We start from the raw sequence: 23,604 nt of genomic DNA on the forward strand, positions 1-23,604 counted from the left end.
TCCTTTTCTCCCTTCCTCCCTTTCTCCTCCCTCCCCTAACCAGCAAGTAATCCAATATGTTACACATATGCAATTCTCATGAAAGCAATTTGTAACCTAGAAGAATAATAGACATATACACTGCCATAACAGCCCCATGCCATAGCTTTAATTGTCATGCAGTCTCATTGGTTACCAAACACGAAACACCAAAGGCTCATTCAAGCCCTTACAGCCACATAAATCACTCACTTCTTCCTATGACCTCAATCTCCTTGGGCTCAACAGCATGTGCTTCTGTGCACCATCTCTTTGAAATTTCTCATTCCCTTGGTTTCCATGACACAAAACAGTCTGTATTCTCCACTCATCTCTCCCATGCTCTTTAAAGACTGCTTCTGATGGTTTATTCAACTATACTACAAGCAGCACAGCCTTGAGAAAAATTTTCTCAAAATTCTTGAAATCATTTATTAATTCAGTTCAGTTCAACAAATATGAGTCTCACCTCGATTGAGTTCTTAACACATTTTTACAAACCCACAGATATCCAAAGACAAATAATCAAATCCTCTCTCAAAATTTTCCCTCAGGAAAATGCACCTTAAAATATTTGTCCCCTACAGTTGATTCTTGAAAAAGGAAAAAGGCAGTATGGACAGTGCTAAATTTGTACTTTTAGGATACAAGTCCAAATTCCAACTCTAACTTGCTACCTTGCTACCTTGAGCAAGTCACTTAAGTGGTTTTCTTATTACTTTCAAAATAAAATATAAACCCTTCTGTTTAGTATTTACAACTGTTCATTAGGATGGGCTGGAGCCAATAATGGTGGATCAAAATGAGCATTTTTGCCAAGTTTTCCCAAATACTCCTCTAAGTCTATAACATCAAACTAAATTTTGATGAAAGATAACAAAAAGTCACAGTGAATCATTCCTCCAGCCCAGGGAAGCTTAGAAAGAAAGAAAGAGAGCTCTGAAAACAGTGGGGTGGGGGCAGTCTATGGATGGAACGTCTATGAGCCTTGGAGGCAGCAGCACTTGGGGACTAGCAAACAGACTTAACAAAAAGAGATAACAGGGGCCCCTGTGCTAGCATTGGATATAGGATCAAGTGTCATATAGCAGTTTTATCACTCATTATCCACAAGTCCAGGATGAAGAAGAGTGATTATGATTGCAAGGAGCAAAGGCTTGGGTAATCATCTGAGGCCAGACCAGGACTCTCCTTGGATCATATCACTTTGGAAGCATCTAAAAACTTACAGATATCCATACATAGCTATAAAAGCAGAAAAATACAAAAGTCAGATCAAGTCAGACATCCTTTCCACTCCCAAAGAGTAGAAATAGATTGGGGGAAAGAGCAAACAACAATAACAACAAAAGAACCTGATTTAAAAGCACCTATGGTGACAGGGAAGCTGAAAACAAACAAACAAAAAAAAGTCATCAATGACTTGAAAACATCTATAAGCAAAACCTTAAGAAAAATGTTGATTGGACACATGCCCTATAAGAACTCTCAGAAGCACTAAAAAAACAAAAAAGAACTTATTCAAATAAGAGCAAAGGAAAAAATATGGAAAATGAGAGCAATGCAAGAAAATTATGAAAAGAAAATTAACAGCTGAGTAAAAGAGGTACAAAAAATAATTAAAGAAAATAACTCCAACATCCAAAAAGAAATAATTCAAATTATTAAGGACCCACAGTTAGGATCACACAAGATGTAGTAGATACCATGATAAAGAAGTAGAAGATTTGGAATATATTCCAGAAAGCAAAGGAGCTAGAATTACAAAAACAACAAAAAATGCCCAGTAAAACAGTATAATATTTCAGAGGGGAATGGACATTTGATGAAATGAAGAACTTTCAAGTATTCCTGATGAAAGGAACAGAACTGAATAGAAATTTTGATTTTCAAGCACAATACTCAAGAGACACTTAAAGATAAACATGAGTGAGAAATCACAAGGGATTTAATAAGGTTAAACTGTTTACATTCTTACATGGGAAGATGATACATGTAGCTCCTAAGAACATTATCATAATTAGGACAATTAGAAAGAGTCTATTTATACAGAGAGTATGGATGTGAGTCTATTGTGTTTAATATCCTAATAAGGATTTAAAACAAAAATGAAAGAGTAAGAAAAAAGGATATATCAGGAGAAGGGGGAAGGAATAGAAAGAATAGGGGAAATCATCTCAAATAAATGAGGCATTAAATGAAGAGTTTTTTAAATGGATGGATAAAGAGAAGGGGATGAAGTAAACAATACTTGAACCTCACTCTTGTCTGAATTAATTCAAAAAGGGAAGAATATAGGTATGCATACAGATGGGAATAGAAACTCACTTTACCCAACAGGAAAATAGGAGAGAAAAGGGCTAAAAGAAAGAGGTAGAACAATGGGGGAAGTGGTCAAAAGCAACTCAGACTTTTGGGTGAGGGGATAGAGATAAAAAAAAAGAAAAAGATTAATAGATTAGCATTGGGTGGAGGTAATCATAGTTACCAGAATCCATTAATGCATTGTTTAAAAAAAATACACTTGAAATAGAAACAGTTAAAATTAGGGTGTGAAGAGGAATATATTATGCTTCAGGTGAAGTAAAAAAAAAAAAAAAAAAAAGGCAGAGTAACAATCATAGTCTCAGACAAAGCAAAAACATCCAAATTCTTGAAGGAAAATTTAAATGAATTAAAAGAAGAAATAGACAATAAAATTCCACTAATGGGGGACATCATTTTATCCCTCCCAGAATTAAATAAATATAATCACAAAATGAACAAAGAAGAAATTAAGGAGATGAATAAAATTTTAGAAAATTTGTGTATGGTAGACTTCTGGAGGATATTGAATGGGAATTAAATGGAGTATATACATTTTTATCAACTGTATGTAGAATCTTCAAAAGAATCAACCTTAAATTAAAGCATAAAAATCTTACAAACAAATGAAGAAAAGCAGAAATAGTAGATGCATTCTTTGAAGATCATAATAATAAAACCATATAGGACTATGGAAGTACATATTTTAAAAATTAATTGGAAATTAAATAACTTAATACCCAAGAATGAATATAACAAATCAAAGAACAAATCATAGAAAAATAACATCATGAAATATAAATAATGAGACAATACTCCAAAATTTATGGAATGCAGCCAAAGCATTATTTAGAGAAAAATTTATATCTTTAAACATGTACCTCATGTTTATTTTATTTTATTTTTTTTATGTACCTCATGTTTAAAAGAAAGAAAAAATTGATGAATTGAGCATGCAAATAATAGAGTAGAAAAAAAAACTTAAAAATTTCCAATCAAAAAACAAAATAGAAACCCTGAAAATTAAATAAGAGATTAATAAAATTGAAAGTAACACTGAATCAATAAAAATGAAAACTAGGAGCTCATTTTATGGAGGAAAACAATTAAATAGATAATAAAGAAACCATTGGCTAATTTGATTTTTTAAAAAATCTAAACAAATAAGAAAAACAAATCGTCAGTATTAAAAATAAAAAGGGTGAGTACACAACAAATGAAGGTGAACTTAAAGCAATTATTAGGAGGCATTTTGTCCAACTATATGCTAATAAAATGATTTAAAAGACATAGATAAAAAATAAAAGACGTATATGAATATATATAAATATATGTTTCCTTGATTAACAGTAAATGAACAGGAAAGGAAATTAATTATTTAAACATCTCTATCTTAGAAAAAAGAAATTATAGAAACAATAAATGAGCTTCCTAAAAAAATCCCTGGGACCAGATAGATTTATAAATGAATTCTACCAAAAATTTAAAGAACTATTAATTTTAGGACCATGTAAGCTATTTGAAAAAAGATTAGGTAAAAAAGTCCTGCCAAATTCCTTCTGTGATGCAAATATGGTTTTAATACCTAGACCAGAAAGAGCAAAAAGAAGAAGAAGAAAAAGGAGAAGAAGAAATAAAGAAAATTATGGATTGATTTCTTAATAAATATAATGAAAAAAATTTAAATAAAGTATCAGCAAGGTAATTACAGTAACATACCACAAAGATCATACACTATGATCAGCCAAGATTTTTTCCAGGAATGCAGGGTTGATTCAATAAGCATAATTTATCATATGAAGATCAAAAAAACACAAAATTATCAAGAAATTGAGGGGGGAAGCCTTTGACAAAGTACAATACCCATTCCTATAGTTTTAAAAGTTAGAAAGCATAGAAAAAATGGAGATTTTCTTAAATAATTAATAGTATCTAAAATCAAGAACAAGTATTATCTCTAATAGGGATAAACTAGAAGCTTTTTCAGTAAAAGTAGAGGTGAAGTAAGTATACTATTATCACCATTATTATTCAATAATTTACCAGAAATGTTAGGTATAGATTTCAGAAAGGCCTGGAAAGACTTACATTAAGTGATGCTGAGTGAAGTGAGCAGACCTAGGAGAACATTGTATATAGTAACAGCAAAATTATATGATGCTTAACCATGATAAACTTAACTCTTTTCATGCAGTGATTCAAGATAATTCCAATAGACTTGGGATGGAAAATGCCATACTCATCCAGAGAGAGAACTGTGGAGATTGAATATGGATTAAAGCATCGTATTTTGACAATGTTTTTGTTTGCTTGTTTGTTTTTTATTTCTCATGGTTTTTCACTTTTGATCTGACTTTTCTTGTACAGCATGAAAAATATGGAAATATGCTTAACCTATGTTTAACCTATATCAGTTTGCTTGCTGTGGGGAGGGTAATATAAGGGAAGGGAGGTAGAAATATTTGGAACACAAAGTGCAACAAAAAATGAATGTTGAAAATAATCTTTACAAATATTTGAAAAAATAAAAATACAATGGGGGAAGAAATGTTAGCTGTAGCAATGTCAAGAAAAAGAAATTAAAAGAATATACATAAACAATAAGTAAACAAACTTATTATTCTTAACAGATCATATGATAGTATACTTAAAGAATCCTAGAGTCAAAAAATTATTGAAACAATTAACAACTTTAGCAAAGTATCAGGATAAAAACAAAACCACACAAATCATTGGTATTTATATTACCAACAAAGCACAGCAGGATGAGATAGAAAGAGAAATTCCATTACAAATAATTACAGACAGTATAAAATGCTTGAGAGCCTACTTGCCAACACACATACATTATCTATATGAAACATTCTTCACACAAATAAAGATAGAGATAAATAACTGGAAAAATATTATTTGTTGTGTAGGCTAAGCCAATATAATAAAAATGACAATACTACTTGTATCAATATACATATTCAAACTACTAAATAATTACCCTATAAAGTAGAAAAAAATAATAAAATCTATCTGGAAGAAAAAAATAAAATCAATGGAATCAATGGGGAAAAAATTGTCAAGAAGAGGATATAGTAGAGCCAGATCTCAGATTATGTTACAAATTGGGAATCATCAAAACTATTCAGTATTGAATGGGAAATAGAATGATTGATCAATTGAATAGTTTGGGGACACAATATATCTAAGCAAATTACTATAGAATCTGGTACTTAACCCAAAAGATCCCAGCTATTGAACTCAACATTTAACAAAAACTTCTACAAAAACTGGAAAGCAGTCTGGCAGAAATTAAGCAAAAACCAACATCTCATACCAAATACCAATATAACTTTAAATGGGTATATGATTTAAATACAAAGAATGATTATCACAAGCAAATTAGAAAAGCATGAAAGAAATTATGTCATGTCTTTGGACAGGGGTTTTCCTGTTCATGATCGAACAAGAAATAGAGAGTTTTATGGGAAATTGAATGGTTAATTTTTAATACATAAAGTTAAATAGATTTTGTACAAACAAAATCAATGCAGCCAAAATTAGAAGAAAAGCAGGAAACTGGGGTGAAATTTTATAGAATTTTCTTTGAGAGATCTCATTTTTCAATTATATAGAAAGCTATGTCAAATTTATAAAATTAAAGTCATTCCTCAATTGATAAATAGTATGAACAAGAAATTTTCAGAGGAAAAAAAAAATCAAAGTTATGGTAGTCATATAAAAATGCTCTAAATCATTAATAAATTAGATACATGCAAATTAAGAGAACTTTCAAGTACCTTCATATCCAACCAATTGGTTATGACAGAAAACAAACATGACAAATGTTAGATAAAATGTAGAAAAATAAATTTACTAATGCAATGTTTGATTCATTAATCCAACCATTCTAGAGAACAATTTGGAGCTATACTCAAAAGGTTATAATACTGTTCATGCTCTTTGACCCAACAATACCACTAGTAGGTCTGTATCTCAAGAAGATCAAAGAAAAAGGAAAACAACCTATATATAAGAAAAAAATATTCATAGCATCTCTTTTTGTGGTGGCTAAGATTTGGAAATTGAAGGGCTGTCCATCAATTGAAGAATGGCTGAACAAATTTTGATATATGATTGTGATGTAATTCTATTCTGTAAGAAGTGATGAAGGACATGGCTTCAGAAAAACCTAGAAAGATTTATATGAACTGATGCAAAATGAAGTGAGTAGAACCAGGAGAATAATATACATAGCAACAATTAATTGTGAAAGGCTAGTATCTCTTGTTAAAACAATCATGGCTCCAAAGAATTCATGATTCAAAATGCTATTCATCTTCAAAGAGAACTGATGGAATCAGAGTATATGGCTTTTTTCTTTCATTATTTTTCTTGCTTTCTTTTTTTAGAATTTGGAAAGTGTAGAAATATGTTTTTCATGGCTTCATGTGTGTAATGGATTTTTGTTACCTTTTCAATGGGTTGGGAGGTACTTGAGAAAGGTAGAGAGTTTAGAACTGAAAATAAATAAATAAAACTCTGCATAATGTAAATCCTTTCTATCTTTCTAGTCTTTTTATTCAGCATTCTCTTCTATATACTTTATGATCCATGTGAATTGGCCTATTTGTTGTTCTTAGCCCATAGCACTCCATCTCCTGTCTCCAGTCCCCCATGCCTTCAACCCTACCTCTGCCTCTTGGTGGCCTTGGCTTCCTTCAAGACTCAGTTCAAATTCATCTTTAACAGGAAGCATTTCCTGGTCTCCCCCAGTAGCTAATGCCTTCTCTCCCTCCAGTATAACTTTTCAAGCACTCAGTAAATTCTTTAAAGGTACCTAGCTATTTACATGCCATCTTTCTCCCTTTGGTAAGCTTCTTGAGGATAGGAATTATTTTTGCCTCAGCTTTTGCATAGTGTCTGGTTCATAGTGGGTACTTCATAAATGCTTGTTGACTGTCTACCTGGTTTACTGATTTAATCTCTCTGGACCTGAATTGTTTCATCTGTAAAATGAGAGAGTTGAATGACCTCAAAGGTTTTTTCAAGCTAAAGATTTATGATTCTATGATTCATGAATATGTTCAAACTTACATACAAGATGGAAGGGTTCTGCCCCCAGTACCACTGAAGCCACAGGGCTTCATTTGTCTGCTTCTTTCTATTCTCCCATCCATGACACCCATGAACCTCGCCTCCAGGGATAACATTTCCTAACAAATGGAATTCTAAGATAACTTATTGTAAAGAAACAAAGAACAGTCCCATAAATTTAGATACTGATGACCAAAAGGGACATAAGAGACTATCTTGTCCAACTCTTTTACCTCCTGGGACATACACACACACATGAACACATACACATACATGCACACGCATAAATATACATAATATTTCATAGATAAGGAAACTAAGACCCTGGAATAGAAGATAGGTTGTCCAAGATGACCGAGTGACCAGTGGCAGTCAGCACAACAGTCCAATTAGTCCAACTCCCAGACCAATGCTATCTACCCCTCACAAGGATCTCTTCCATTCTAATTTGGGGGAGAGGGGATCGGGGGCCTATAAAGTCAAAGGAAAGCAAAGCTGTCCCTACTGAAAAGGAGGGGAAATCAGGGAAGCATGTCAAGGATAATTCCCTCATGGAGAAAAGAAAGAATCTAAACCAACTCAAACCTCTCAGTCTGGTATTCAGATAGAGCTTCTGAAATAATACAAACTCTGGAGAAAGTTATAAACACACAAATCCAGGCAGCAAGCAATAATTCTCTGGGCTACATCTGTCAGATACATTATTTATAAGGCTGGGAACACACTTCACGCATTTCTTCTGGTTGTTCAATAAAAATAATAAGGCAAACAATGAGATTCATAAAGCTCTGCTTTGCAATCCCAGCCTACTCACCCCCCTCCCACCCATGCTTTCTCTTCCCCAACAGCCTCCTCCTTGGGGAAAACTCTGCTTGGCCAGACTATTGCAGGTGTACATTGTCAAGTATAGAGCCAGAGGTCTAGAAGGGAATCATAAGACCCTCTCCTCCAAGCCTTTCATTTACAGGAGGAAACTGGGGCCCACCCAAAGGCCTGAGTCCCAGCTCTTTCTACGTCAGTGCACCTATCTAAAGGCATTTGTCTTAGTGGCGAGATTTAAACTTGTCTAATTTTGTTACTGAAAGCAGCTATGTGGCTCAGTGGGTAGAGCACTGGGCCTGGAATCAAGAAGACCTGAGTTAAAATCTGACCTCAGACATTTACTAACTGTGTAACCCTCAGTAAGTCACTTTACTCTATTTGCATCAGTTTCCTCATCTGCAAAATGAGGAACAAATAACTTCAGTATCTTTGCCAAAAAACCCCAAATGGAATCACAAAGAGTTGGAAGCAACTGAACAACCACAAAAATTAGATTGTGAGATTCTTGAATGTAGGGATTATTTTACTTTTCTATGAATATCTTCAGAGCTTATAATAGGGCTTTGCCCAGTGCTTTTTCATCAATTCTTTGATTCATACACCATATAAAAATCTTAATTTTATATTGGCATTAAGAGTTATTGCCATCTCATTGTGGATGATATGTGGGCTTCAGATGAGGCCTTTGGATGCATTAAATTGGGACAATAAAGATCCCTTGCTTTGGGATCCCTTGAAATATCTTGAATAAACTGCTGGGTAATGATGCAGGGAAAGAATAATGCCACCTCACAAATCAGATTAGTAAAGAAGAATGTCCACTATGATGGTGATCTGCTGTACCGTATGCTTCTTTAACCTTCACTGCTGGAGCTACTTAAATTTCACCTGGAAATTCAAACCTGGACACGTGGCTAAGAAATGTAAAAACTTCCTGCCAGTAACTCAGAGGCCTAAGATCAAGTCAATTTTTATACTATTTCTCTAGCTTTGAATCCTGGTTCTAGTAACTGGATCCTTAGTTGCTTCTTGTGATAAGTTCCAATAACTGAATGTAATATATTATTCTCCTATGTTTTGTTTTTCTTTCTGGCACTCCAGTTTCTCTTATTCAGTTGCCAAGTCTTGCCATTCCTACTCTTGTAGCATCTTTTGTATATATCTCCTTCTCTATTCAGATATTGCCTCATCATCTCATGCATGGACTATTGCAATAGCATTTTGATTGGTCCCTCTGCCTCTGTTACCTATCCTCTCAGTTTGCCAATCAGTGGATCCTCCACTGAGCTATCAAATTGATTTTTTAAAGTAAAAGTTGTGTAGTACACAGTAAAGTAAAGTAAAGTAAAAGTTTTTAGTCATCACCCAGAGTTCTTTCTCTGGGCTTAGCTGGTTCAGTTCATTACTGCTCCATTGGAAATGATTTGGTTGATCTCGTTGCTGAGGATGGCCAGGTCCATCAGAACTGGTCATCATATAATATTGTTGTTGAAGTATATAATGATCTCCTGGTCCTACTCATTTCACTCAGCATCAGTTCGTGTAAGGAAGACACTAGTATTAAGGGGAAAACATGAAAGACTTCTAATAGAAATTGGGATTTTAGCTGGGATCTGAAGGAAGTCAGCAGATTCACAAACGAGGAAGAGAGTTCCAGGTATGGGCAATAGTTAGTTATAATGTCTGGTGTCAAAGATGAAGTATTGTATCTGAGGGGCAGAAAGAAAGTTAGTGGTCCTGAATCACAGAAAGAGAAGAGTATAAAGTGTAAGAATACTGGAAAATCATGAAGGACTTGAAAAGCCAAAAGTTTTGATATTTGATCCTGGTGATACTAAGGAAGTCACTGGAGTTTATATTGAATAGGGCTGTTCCAAGGTCAACTTTTACTTTAAAACTTTTACTTTACTGTGTGTACTTTACTTTTGTGTGTATTAAGAACTAGGTTGTTGTTGTTGTTTGGGGTATTTTTGCCTTTCTTTGTATTCTTGGTGCTTATCACAGTACCTAGCACATAGTAGGAACTTAATAAATGCTTGTTGATTTGACTGGAACAAATTCTATAGATTCTATAAGACGTATAAGTCTTTCTCACAAGTAAAGTCTTGCTTTCAAAACTGGAATCCCACTTTTTGATAATTCATTCCTGCCAACTTGGATCTCTACTTAATCCCTCCAGCACTATAATATCCCTAGGTGCTTGAGTATCTTTTAATGTCATTTTATTAGACTTGAATATCTGTCTGCCTGGATTTCTACCTATTATCTCCAGCTGGGACTTCCCACTATCATCTTCCCCCAATGGCTCACAGGGTTATAGATTTTGAGCTGGAAAGGAATTTGGAGATGATCTCAATCATCCCTCACTTTATAGATCCAAGAGAGGCCATGTGCTTTGCTTGTAGTTAATGTAGTAGTTGTGATATGGCTGAGTTTCAGATCCAGGTGGAATGACTAGCTCTAGTCTTCTTTTTCCTATGTCATGCTGTCCCATTGTTGAGGTTGAGGACCCCAAAAGGTTGAGGGTCACAGACCGCTGTCACAAGGTGGATCAAAAGAATTTTCAGGCTTGAACCCACCTCCAAGTCAAGTGGCAAAGTTTGTTGTAATTGTAATACCAATTCAAGCAGTCTAAATTCCAAGAGAATTTAGCAAATAAACAGAAACAAAGAGACACATTATCTAGTTCTTCGCGTTATAGATAAGCTAATTTTATGGTGTAGGGGTAGAACCAAGGAGTGGACTCAAGAATTTGGTTACCACTGACCAACAGACAGTAATATTTGTAGCATTCTTTGATCAGAGGGCCTCAGGATTTATAGATTCCAAGATTTAGAATCAATGACTTATTGTTAGAACAGAAGCCCCCTAAAGTCAGGGGACCTTAAAATTATTGCTATCTCCCCTAGAAGCTATCACCATCACATCTAACCATTCCAAGGTTTATCTGTCTTGCTACTGACCAAACTCTGCTTATTGTACCCAAGGCCCATCCCCTTCAGACTCCCACATATACCTTTTATCCTTTGTCCCGCTCTGTCTAACAAGACATATAGATAAATTAGGTTGAATTCACTCCCAGTAGTGTTTGATATATACTTATTTATAAAAACTAAACTAAATTAGTACCTCTAACTATAAAGTTTTCAGTCTTAGAATTCTGAACTTACTGAGTAAATGAACAAGAAAGCATTTAACTGCTTACTTTATATCTAACAGCACAACCAAGTAGTACAGTGGATGGAGTACCAGGCCTGAAGTGAGAAATACTCATCTTCTTGAGTTCAAATCCAGCCTCAAATACTTATTAGATGTGTGATCCTGGTTACTTAAACCTGTATATTTCACTATCCTTAGTCATATAAAGGAAATGGCAAACCACTTCAATATTTTGTCAAGAAAACCCAGAATGAGGTCACAAGGAGTCAGAGACTGGAATGACTGAACTGCAACAACAACAAAAATACGATTAATGATTAATAAATGTTTTATTGCTGTGTTAAGAGCCGGGGATACAAATACAAGCAAGCATAATATTCCTGTCCTCAACTACCTTACATTCTACAAATAAGGAAAAACAATAAGGACAAAGGAACCAGGATGGGAAAAGCTTTGCATGCATAATACAGTTTGGAAAGGACTGGGAAATGATTTGGAGGCCTGCATCCAGGCAAGATAAATCTAAATTTTACCTATTGGAGGCCAGGCTGGGACAGAGTTAATTCTTGCATAGTGACTAGGGTGCTGGGTTTGGACTCCAGAAGACCTGGCTAAAAACCAGACATTTACTATCTGGGCAATCATGGATAATAAATTAACATGCCCCAATTTTAGTCTCCTTATCTGTGATAATGAGTTTAGCATTTATCTCACGGTATTGTTACCAGAATCAAATGAGGTCATGTATGTGAAGCATTTTGTAAACATCAAAGAACTATGCAAAATTCATTGTTCTTATACTCATCCTCCTCTGTACAGCAATCCTACCTTTGAAGATTAAAAGAGGTACATGGACCAGAAGATAACTCCTGCTATGAAACTCTGTACAGCATGTGAAGAACCCAAACTAGTGATTTTAGGGATTCCCAGAATAAATCATGCAAATATGGGAAGATTGAAGAGTCCAGTCCTACCTAGTTCTGCCCTGTTTGCCCATCTTGTCAGAAATCAGACGGTACTATACTTCTGCAGATCATAGTGTTGAGGTTCAAAAGGAGACCCCTAAAGGTTGCGGTTTTGAGGTATCTCAAAAGAATTTGCCTACTTGAATCAATCTCTAAGTCAAGAGGCAAAGTTTATTTTAATTGTAATATTAGTTGAAGCAGGTTAAGTTCCGAAAGGATTTAACAAAGAACCTGGAGGAAGAAAATAAATTTATAGGAAAAAACAGGGGGAATATAGTTTTTCATGTCACTGATTTTGCTAATTTTATGGCTAAAAGCAGGACTGAGGAGTGGCCTGGTATTCACCTCAATATTGAATTTTATAGTTTAGAAGTGGGATTGAAGAGTGGTCTGCTGTGCATCTCATAATTTGTCTCAGAAACCCTGTTATCACTGACCAACAGATTGTTATCTGGCAGTGAGCAATGTTTCTTGGACTGTACTACAGTATTCCTAAGGCCAGGAGACTTTAGGATCATTGAGGAACAGATAGTTAGAACAAAGGCACTCCTAAGGTCTGGGGACCTCAGGACTACTGCTATATTTCTCCTAGAAGTTGCACCCTATTATTAGGGTTATCAGGCAGAAGGGACTTCAGACTCTATTAAGTCTAGTCTCCGCATTTTATAGATGAGAAAACGATGACTCCAGAGATAGTGAGTGAATTGCTCAGAGACTTATAACTAGCATCTGATGGGGAGATTCAAAGACAGGTTGTTCTGATTCCAGGATCAGCAGTCAGGCAAGCAGTCACTAACCTTTAGTAGGAGTCTACCTTGTGGCAGGCACTGTGCTGAGGACTAATAGAAGGTCAAAAAACAATCCCTGTTCCTGAAGGAGCTCACAATTGTGTGGGACAGCATCATGCACAAAAACAAGTAGACTCTCAGAGTAAGAAAAAGCAAGGAGTTTATTAGAATTCCATGAGAAAGGGCATCTCCCATCTGACAAGATGTTTGCCAGAGTGCAAAGCATAACTTCTGAACAGAAGATTAAATAGCCTAAATGAAGAAGCCCCGTCCCCCAGGCTGGTCTTTTCTCACATTATTTGGGGAGTCCAGGTTTACATTCTAATGCCAGGAATCTAACCCAGAAACAAACAAAAATACAAAACAATTATAATAAACTCAATTTAAGTTTTCCTAGAGAACTGATACAAAAGCAGATACAGAATTCAAAGCCCTCATCACTTTTAAAAGAAGCACTTGAATGCTAATTAAGGGGTAGTGGGAAAACAGAAGGAGATAACAACTGCAACTTTTAACCTATAGTTCCATTTGTTATGAAGTCTCAGGTCACAATTAAAGTATGGTTTAAGGCTGTATTTCTATGAGAGCATCTTCTCTGTTATCCCTCATACAATGTAATGAGAGAGACAATTTACAACTGACTGTATATAAACAGGATAAATTGGAAATGGTTTTAGAGGGAAAGTGTTAAGATTAAGAAGGATTTTAAAAGGCTCCTTGCAGAAGGTAGAAAGAACTTCAGTTAAAACTTGAAGGAAGCTAGCGGGCAGAGATAAGGAGTCGGAGAGCTCCAGACGTGGAGACAGCTAGTGAAAACATTAAGAATCAGAAGATAAGAGTGTCTTGTGGAAAGAATAACCGCTGGCCCATCACATTTTATCTACTGTACCAGATTTCCTCTTAGAATTTATATCCTAAATGAGAATCTGTTTACTTATTCCCTGCCACCATGAGCTGTGATAATCTAAGGGGGAGCCCAAAGGGCTAGTAGACACTGGACATGCTGAATTCTCTGGTCCCAAGGGCTACTGTTCTTCCTGGACTATCAGGGTGTGCTCAGAGAAATCAGCCCCAAGAAAATGGGTCAGAAAGAGTAGATTTCCAGCAAGTGTGCAGGAAGATAAATAATAGTCTTGTTTCTCAGGGGCCAGATTAGTCTAACCCAGGGAACAGAGATGCTTGGTAGTACCGCCCTGGGGCCACAAGCTTTTAAACTCATGCAATTATCTTAATCCCCTCTCTCTTGGCCCCAGTCATTCTGGTATTTCCCTTCTGGTTGGTCTACTGCCTGGGCTGGCTGCAAGTGGCTCTACTAATCTGTCTGTTTTGAGGGACTTTCAGAGAGCAGATCTGAGAGGCTTAATGTCTGTTCCATCTCTCCAAAGCCCTTATAATTGTCTCTCTTATCTGCGATCCAATTTCAAGTGCTATGAATGCGATTTTGCCCTGCTCTGAGTGCTGAGTAATTAGAGCTGATGACTGATAAAAAATGGACCTGAAAAGACTCAGTGATCCCTTGAGCTGGGGCTTTCTCTCTTCCTCTGACCCCACTGACTGAGAACCAACTTCTATCTTGTTTTAAAAGTTCCCCAGGAGAATCAGTCACCCTTTCCAATGCTTTACCACTATGCTTTACATTTCCCTTCGAGTCCTCTTGCTGCAGGTCCAGTTTGTGTGGATCAGTTAGAAGTGAAAATAAATTCATTCCAAATAGTCTGCAATATGGGAGAACGACCTACCTCATGGGATTTTTATGTGGAAAGCAATTTGTAAACATGAAAGAAGTATAAAAACCAAAAATGGCTGAGTTAAGTGTTAAAATGCTTTAATTAGGCATTTTTTACCCAACCTCTACATGAGTAGCTCCCTCAGTAAGAAGCTCCCTCTCCCTATTCAGAATGCCATCTTTTCTGTAACCTGAGACTTAGAGTAAAGGTTCTTAACCCTAGAACATTACATCTTCATTTCCATAGAATCAATTTCCTTGGTAATCCTATTTTATTTTATGCACTTAAAAGCACTTTTCTGAAAAGGGCTTCATAGGTTTCCCCAGATTTGCCAAAGGACCCCTGCTTTAGAGGATCACACAGATAGCATGTGCCAAAGGTGAAATTTGAACCCAGTTCCTTCTGACTCCTAGACTATCTACTAAGCCTTGATGCCTCTCTCATAGCTATTAACTAAATGAAAATAATAAATAATTTAGATATAGGAGTTGTATGTTGACATTGTAAGAATGGGACTCTGTGTGTGTCTGATCAAGCCATATTCATTTTCTACTTGAGCCACTAGCCGCCCTTATTCCTAATTGCATATCCCTCTAGATATATGCATGACTACATGTGTTCCATATCTGCATGTGCTTCTATCCATATTCTCTCATGTGAACCTCATTTCTCTTCTCTGTGTGTTTCTGTTCTTCTAGGTTTTGGTATGTATATTGTGGGAGGGCACATACCAAGATTAAGAGAGAAATGTTTTATTGATATGCTTTTCTGTTAAATATCTTTATTTAAACTAACTTTGTCTCTAATGGACCAAGAAAGATAAATGCACTGGTAGGGGTTTGTGAACTATGGTTTTGAAAGCATGCAAACCCAGTGTAACTTTGAATATGGGGCAGCTTAAGAGGGTTTGAGTGGGATGGCAACCCCTTACTCAAAACAACTACTCAGAGATTTCTCAAAGTGAAGATCAGAAGCTTTATTAGAATCTCAAGAGAAGTGGGCACTGAATTCTCAGAGACAGAGGAAGCCAATTTTACAAAGGTTAAAAGATGATTTAAATAGTCAAAAGCCACAGGAATCTGTTACCCCCTCCCCTCATCTGGTTTATCTTCACTATCTGTTCAAGTGGAAGTAGCAAAGGTTTGCTAAATTCTAGTCAAGCCAACATAATTGACTTATTGCGGATGTGTTTGCCTAAATTTATTGTGGTCAGCTTGTTATAATGTTTGAAATTGCTTGTTTGACCTGTGAGTTGATATGGGCACTCTGTTGTAATGTTTGTACAAAGAATTTCATTTTTCTCAAACCCAATCAGACCTTCATATACTGAAATTTAGATTATAAATTCAATCTTCCTTAATGATTTTATGAAAAACCACATAATCCCTCACAACAAGGAGATTTGTTTAGACTTAAGTAATTGATTAAGCCAGAGGGGTTAAAGGTTTCTAAAATAACTAGGAAGACTTGGTTGACCTCAGGCTTTCTCAATTAACAAATAGAAATAGTTTGGAGGCTTCTGGAATGTCTCCAGGCCATTAAATAATTAGTCAGGTTCTTCTCTAAGCAGTTGAGAAAAGGTAAAGGGGATTATCTCTTAGATGTTTTCTGCTGGAAGAGCAAGTCTTTACTCTTCTTCCCAGAGCCTTAATGATTAACAGATCCTTAGTGCCAAGGCTTGAATTACCCATGGTTATTATTCTGAGAAATCCTCAATTTCCAGTTTCACTCAATGGGATGCCTAGAGAAGTGCTCTCAGGTGATAACATGTTTTTAATCCTGTTTTTGAATGTTTTTGTTCATTATCTAGAGCAGTGGTTCTCAAAGTATGGTTTAGAGAATCCTGGGGATCTCTGAAACTCTATTAGAGAGTCTACAAATTCAAAAATAGTTTTTATTTCCAATATGGTAAATGTCTATAAATATACTCCAGATAAACAAAAACACTTTGGAGAGATCCTCAATAATTTTTAATAGGATAAAGGTACTGAAAACAAAAGTTTGAGAACCACTGATCTAAAGGAAGTTAAGTGGTATCATATAAAGGGTACTGGGTCTAGAGTCAGGAAAACCAGAGTTCAAAAGCAGCCTTGGACATTTATTAACTGTGTGATCCTGGTCAAGTCCTGGGCTTTACGTACCTCAGTTTCCTCAACTGTAAAATCAAATGAAATAGTATTTGAAAAGTCCTCAGCACAGTGCCTAACACATGAAATTGTTCTGCCTCAATTTCCCTGAATTGTTCTGCCTCAGTCTCCCTGGTGGCAACCTCCTTTCCTGGCCATTAGGACTGAGATAATTAGGTTTGGGAGCCCTGGCCACTAGCATTCCAAAGAATCATAAAACCCCAGATAGCTTATCTCAAATACCTAGATGGGACCCTCTGAACCAGCTTCTTCCCAACTTAGCAGAATTTATGCTCCTTGATCCTTACCCCGAACTTGTCAGAAGTGAATTTAGGGTCCTTTCCTGAAAGTTCCTGCTCACCAGTGCTCTGCTCCCCCCTTGTCTTTATTTCCCTGTCACTGGAGCCCTATAAGAGTCTCTGGAATCCCTCGCTCCTTGCTGCATACTTTGAGACAAGAATCTGATCCCGCTGGCTGGGGTCAACATGGATCCTGTTTTGTCCCCAGTCTAAACTCTCCCTCTAATAAAATATTAAAAACTTCTAACCTCTATCTTGCTTCAGTTTCTCTGGCATTACAAAATATGTTTCTAAATTATATGATTTCCTTTTTCTTATCAGCTTTGAGTGATACCTATGTTAATTAAATTATGCTTGTTTGGTTGTATTAAGAACTGGTTTGGGTTTTTTGTTTTTGTTTTTGGCCTGTGTAGATTTTTTTTTAAACATGGCCACTTGAAATAACCAGAACACATCAAGAGTCCTGTTGGAAGGTCAGTGGTGGTTGGAGGGGCCAAAGGCAGAGGTCAGTAGTATATTTAGAGCAGTCCAAGTACCAGCAAGCCCTTAGTGGATGCTGATAGAACCTAGATGAACAGAGGTTGCTCTATGTCCACCCTATTTCCCAGCTTGGGCAGACTTCTCCAAGGAGGGTTTCCAGTCATTTGAAGCCTCTGGCTCAGGGGTGATCTCTTCACTTATTCTTCAGTAGGTGAGTCATGCTTGTCTTGATTGCTTCCCAGACCAAACTGGCTGCTGTGTCCAAGGTTCGTCCACTGAGGTCAGTCACCAGGCTGTCTGTAGAAGCCTGATGTCCCAGGAAGATGGAGAGGATCAGGCAATGATACAGAATCTGGAAACCATTATGGGCCACTGGAAACATGCACCATAGCAAGAAGGCACACTTCCCTGTGTGGTAGAAGGGGAACCAAAAAGAAAGATGTCAGAGAAAAACTCAGCAAGACCGAATATGCTGTATGCCATAAGATTAGCCAGATTGTATCATCATTGTAGTTGGGGCTTTCAATGGCCTTGATGGAGATGTATAATGGGTAAATGAATCTGATGAGACTGCATAGCCAAATATGAGATAGAGGGCAATGGAACCTGTAGACAGGTAGTACTTTCTGATTCCGGTGATCTCCTCCAGCTTCCCCAGGACATCAGTTAAAGTTTTTCTGTTACAGGAACTTCTGGAAGTGCTGGCTCAAGCTAGCCAAGACTCCAGGGAGAGGGAAGGCGGTCCAGTACAGGGGATGATGGGGCCCTATCCAAGGTGCTTCTCTCCCTCTCCAGGTTCCCAAATGAGCTTGAGCTTTTGACAAAAATAATTGTAACTTTTTTCTCCCACTTTGATAGTCATTCCTTTTCCTTTTCTTTTTAGAGACAATCTGTTGAAATAATTAGACCTCTGAAAATCTGGTTTCAGATTCTAGCATTGCCAATTACTAACTATCAACATGAACAATTTTCAGAACAAGAATAATATCTGTAGGAACTTACAAGTTGTTGGGAAACTCAAGGGAGATAATATTGGTAAAGGGCTTTGTAGATCTTAAAATATATATAGATATCAGCTCTCCTCACCTTCATTCAGAAGGGAAAGGTGCCAATGGGAAAACACTGGTTTTGGAAATTTACCAAAGTCTGAATCCCATCTAAATTGTGGAATACAGAATTCTAGGTCTAGCTGAAAAATCTGCCAGCCTCCTGCAATTAAATTCCATCCAAATGGAATGGAACATACACAAGACTCTACAGAAGTCATGAGATCAGGATTTAACTCTGCTGAGTGATTATTGCATGAGTGACTTGGATTAAACCAATTGGCCTCTTTATCTCAGTTTCCTCATCTATGAATAATGGATAATAGTATCTGCCTAAGGCATGTTGTGAGAAGCAAATGAAATAATTTAAGTATTCTGAAAAAATGTGAAGCATTATATACATGTAGGATATTAAGATGTAGTTGTTATTATAATCTTCAGAGATAGTCATATTTTAATCATCCTTGATAGCATAGTTCAGTATTTAAGTAACCATGTTATTTTGTCTCACCATTTTGCTTTATTTGCCTTTTTATCTGTACTTTGGCAATGGAGAGAATATCAATATCTTCATAAAATCCTTCAGAGACTGGAAGATTGTCATTGCAGTCCCCTGCAGCATTTTTGCCCTCCAAGTCTGTTTCTCCCCAGTCTGTTTACTCCCTTTCCTCCTCCCTTCCCTTAGCCTTTAGAGATAAGCCCTACTTACTGTCCATCCCTTTAATGTCACATTCCAGAAAGGTTTCCCTTATCCTGACCCCTTCCAGCAGAGCTTCTGGCATCTAGTAAGAACACCAACAGGTTGTTGGGTTTCCCCCCCTGCAGCTCTGGATTTCTTCCCCACACCATCAGCAGGTGAAAAAGACTTCCCTGCCAGAGAGAGTCTTCAGATGTAAATTGATAGTGCTTTGGCAAACCCAGGACTCTCTGAAAACATTGGGATTTGAGCTGGAATAATCCAGAGCCCTGGAGAAAATGTACCTCTGAATAGCAAGCGGGCAGAACAAAGGAGCAATTACCAACTTCAGATTTTCAAAATGTCAGGCCAAGTTTATCAGTAATCTTCCCCAGCTAAGCAGCATTAAACACACATACTCACACACACACACACACACACACACACACACACACACACAAACACAGTGCCAGAGGGAGAAAACAGCATCAGAGGTAAAGAAATATCAAGGCTGGGAGGGGATGCCTGAGCTAGAGAAACAGCTGTTGAGAGTTCTGAGACTTTGGACCCAGATCCTGACTTCAGAACCAATTCATTCAGAGGATCATAGGTCCATGGATCTAGTCTATATTTATTCTAAGTTTTTGTGTATACACACATATACATATACCCACATATATGTATTGTGGTTATTACCTCTGTGTATATGTACATGTATGTATATATAAACATACATGTACTGTATTGTATCTGTATACATGTATATGATGCATATATGTCTGCATATATATGTATGTGCCTCAGACACCTAGTAGCTGTGTGACCCTGGACCACTTAACCCTATGTGCCTCAGTTTCCTCATCTGTAAAATGAGCTAGAGAAGGAAATGGCAACCACTCTAGTATCTTTGCCAAGAAAGCTCCAAATGGGGTCACAAAGAATCAGCCAGAACTGGAATATATGAACACAATAAAAATATAACAGCTCCATGATTGTGCTCTTTTACAAATATTATCTCACTGGATCCTCACAACAATCCTTCAGAGTAGGCACTATGATCCCCGCTTTACTGTTGAGGAAACTGAGGCAGGTGTAAGTTAAGTGACTTTCCCAAGGCCAACAGAAGTAGTATCTGAGGTCAGATTTGAACTCAGGCCTTCCTGACTCCTGGTTACTAATATGTGTGTGTGTGTCTAAATATATGTATATATGTAGGTGTCTACATATATACACAGATATATCCTCATTATTTCTTCTTTTGAGTATAAGCTCCTTGAAGGTCTGTATTTTTTATTTATTGTATTTTGAGCCTCAGAACATAGTATAGTGCCTACACATAGTAGGCACTTCAGCACTTGTCAATAAAGACTGATAGAGAAAGAAGAGCATCATAAATATCATATTTAATGGACAAAACTGAGACCTAGAGAAGATATATGATAGCCCAAGATCACATGGGTAGTAAGCAGGATTTGAACCCAGGTTTTCTGACTCCAGAATCAATTTATTCCCCATCTTTCCCTCCCTCCTCTTTCCCCCTCACTTTTCCCCTCACCTCCCAATAAGATATCTATTTCTGCTTCCAACAGCATCATAGCAGCAGATAAAGCCCCCAATAGACAAGACCCTACACAAAAGGATGAGAATCTGCAACCTGCATGATGACACAAACCAAGAAATACAAATTCTCCATCTCATAGGGTCTCCTTATGCCTGTAGAGGCCTTCAAATTGTTCTGTGGATCAATCAGTATACATTACTGAAAAATTTGTTTGTTAGAACTCCATTAATTTACAGTTTGAGGGGAGATGGGCAGCAAGCTGAGTCAAAATTTATCTTTGACTCCTTTGATAAACTTCCACTGCTTTTTAGCAAACTGATTATTAAACACCTCTTTTGAATGGGAGTCAGGAGCTAATGTTCCATTCCTGGAAACCTAGCAGAGGAAAAATAGCTGCTGGTGCTGTTAGAAGCAGGCTAGAAGCAAGTGATTTGGATCAGCATTGGACTGGCTGCCCTCTGATATCTGGCCACTCTGGTCTCTGGTTCTGGGATTCTCTGTCTAACATTGCAAAAGACACTAATTACAAGTGTCAACACATTGTATTCAATAGAAAGGAAACCTGCAAAGTAATAGCTAAGGTTTCATACCATTACAATGAAGAATTTTAATAGTGTGGTTAATCAATGGGATAAATCAATAAGAGTGCTTTAAACCACAGAAGTCGTGGGATTTTAAGATTTAGAGTTGGAAAAAAAGCTCTCAGATGTCATCTATGTTAGTACACCCAGTTTGTTGTTATTATATCATTTTCAGTCATGTCCAACTCTTCCTGACCCCATTGCAAAAATACTGCAATGTCATTTCCTTCTGTGGCTCATTTTACAGATGAGGAAATAGGGTTATATGATTTATCTAGGATCATACATCAGTCACTAGACTCTGATGACTCTGGAGGAGAGAATGAAACTGGTGACTTTGCACATCTCTATTTTTCTTAAATCCAATTCACTTCCAAGTGAAGACATCACACTTCTAATATCATTGGTCTTCTTTGAGAACAAAGAACAAACAATAACAACAATGACAAGGGTCACAACTCAGGCAAATGATTCTTCCTGATTCCAAGCCTATAACTGTAATCCCTGAGACACCCAACTGCCCTAGGACAAACAGTCATGGGCTGGTAAATATTTTACAACCAGCTTGGGGGGAGTGGAAAATACATCTACATCACTTTTAAATCTAATTTAAATTAATATTTTTCCATCCCTTTCTTAAGTTTACATAATCAATAAAACAAGAATTCATGCCCTGATGTGTTGATTTTAATTGATTTGCAAGGTATATACTGAAAAAGTTTGCAAGTGCTCGAACACACCAATGAGTGTCTTTCTCCCATTTTACAGAAGAAACAGACTTAAAGTATTTGCCAAGGACACAAAGTTAGTAAATGAAGAACTGAAGTGAATGGCGCTTGCTGCAGGACCCTGTTCTTTCACCTTTATCTATCCCCCAAATCCCCAACTCTGACTGTCCTAAATGGACAATTCTGTCCATTCATCCTTCACAGCCCAGCTCAATGTTACCTCCCCTGTGAAGTCTTCCATGATCCCTGCTTCTTCCTAAAACCCATGACTTTGTGCCTCCAAAATGCACCCTACCTACTTTAGTTATATGTGTGTGTGTGTCTCCTACCAGGTGGTCAGCTCCCAGGGCAGTAATCATTTCATCTCAAAATGTCCTGGTTAAGAACCATATACTAGAAATCACCCCATAAATTCCCAGGAATGAACGAGCAGTGCTTACATTTCTAGAAGTACCTACTTACATATCAGCAATTTGATAGGTAAATTATAAGTGTACCATTTAGTGAAATTTTGTAGCAGTATTTTGTTAATCTAGTTACAATTTACGATATTTACTGAAAAGAAAAAAATCATTATGAGAGGTGGAAAGGGAACTGGATTTGCAGTGGAAATGTCAACATGTGAATTCCCATCCTTCTGCTTAATAATTCTGTGACCCTGGGAAAATTACATCACCACTCTGGGTCATTTCCTCCTTTTTAAAATAAGAGCTTTGGACTCAATGACCTTTAAGATTTCTTCCAGGTCTAAGTGTATTATTCTTTAATATACACACATTCAATGAGATTTAAGCCAGACCTTTTTTTTGCTTTTTTATTTTCTGTCTCTACAAACATACACACATGTATATGTATATACAAGTGCATGTGTAAATTGACAGAAATAAGGACCAGAAGGCTAGAGTATTATGATCTTGCTATCTTCCCTTTGCCTTGATCTTGCTATCTTCCCTTTGCCTTGATCTTGCTTGGATTCATCTGCATGTTAGTCCAAAGAATAAATTGGGTATGAAATGGCTTTGGAGCCCAAATTCCACAAAGTTCTTTTGAGGTTTATTTAGCAAAAGGGTCTTCCAAAATGTATCATAGGAGCACAGGATCCCCTTGAGACAGGACATACACTGGAAGCAATTTTAACTGTTCTGTGAAAGCTCTTTGTTAAATTGTCAGTGTTACACCTCAGAAATTTGTAATAGCTACAAATCAGGGCTCGATTTATTATTTTGTTGACTTTAT

At 36.7% G+C, this 23,604-nt stretch overlaps 1 pseudogene; it reads right to left on the reverse strand.

Annotated features, from left to right (window-relative positions):
* Nucleotides 1-17,969: 17,969 nt before the first annotated feature.
* On the reverse strand, nucleotides 17,970-19,604 carry LOC111719787 (annotated as a pseudogene).
* Nucleotides 19,605-23,604: the final 4,000 nt, after the last annotated feature.

Source organism: Sarcophilus harrisii, chromosome 3, assembly GCF_902635505.1.
Source record: "Sarcophilus harrisii chromosome 3, mSarHar1.11, whole genome shotgun sequence".
Taxonomy (NCBI): domain Eukaryota; kingdom Metazoa; phylum Chordata; class Mammalia; order Dasyuromorphia; family Dasyuridae; genus Sarcophilus; species Sarcophilus harrisii.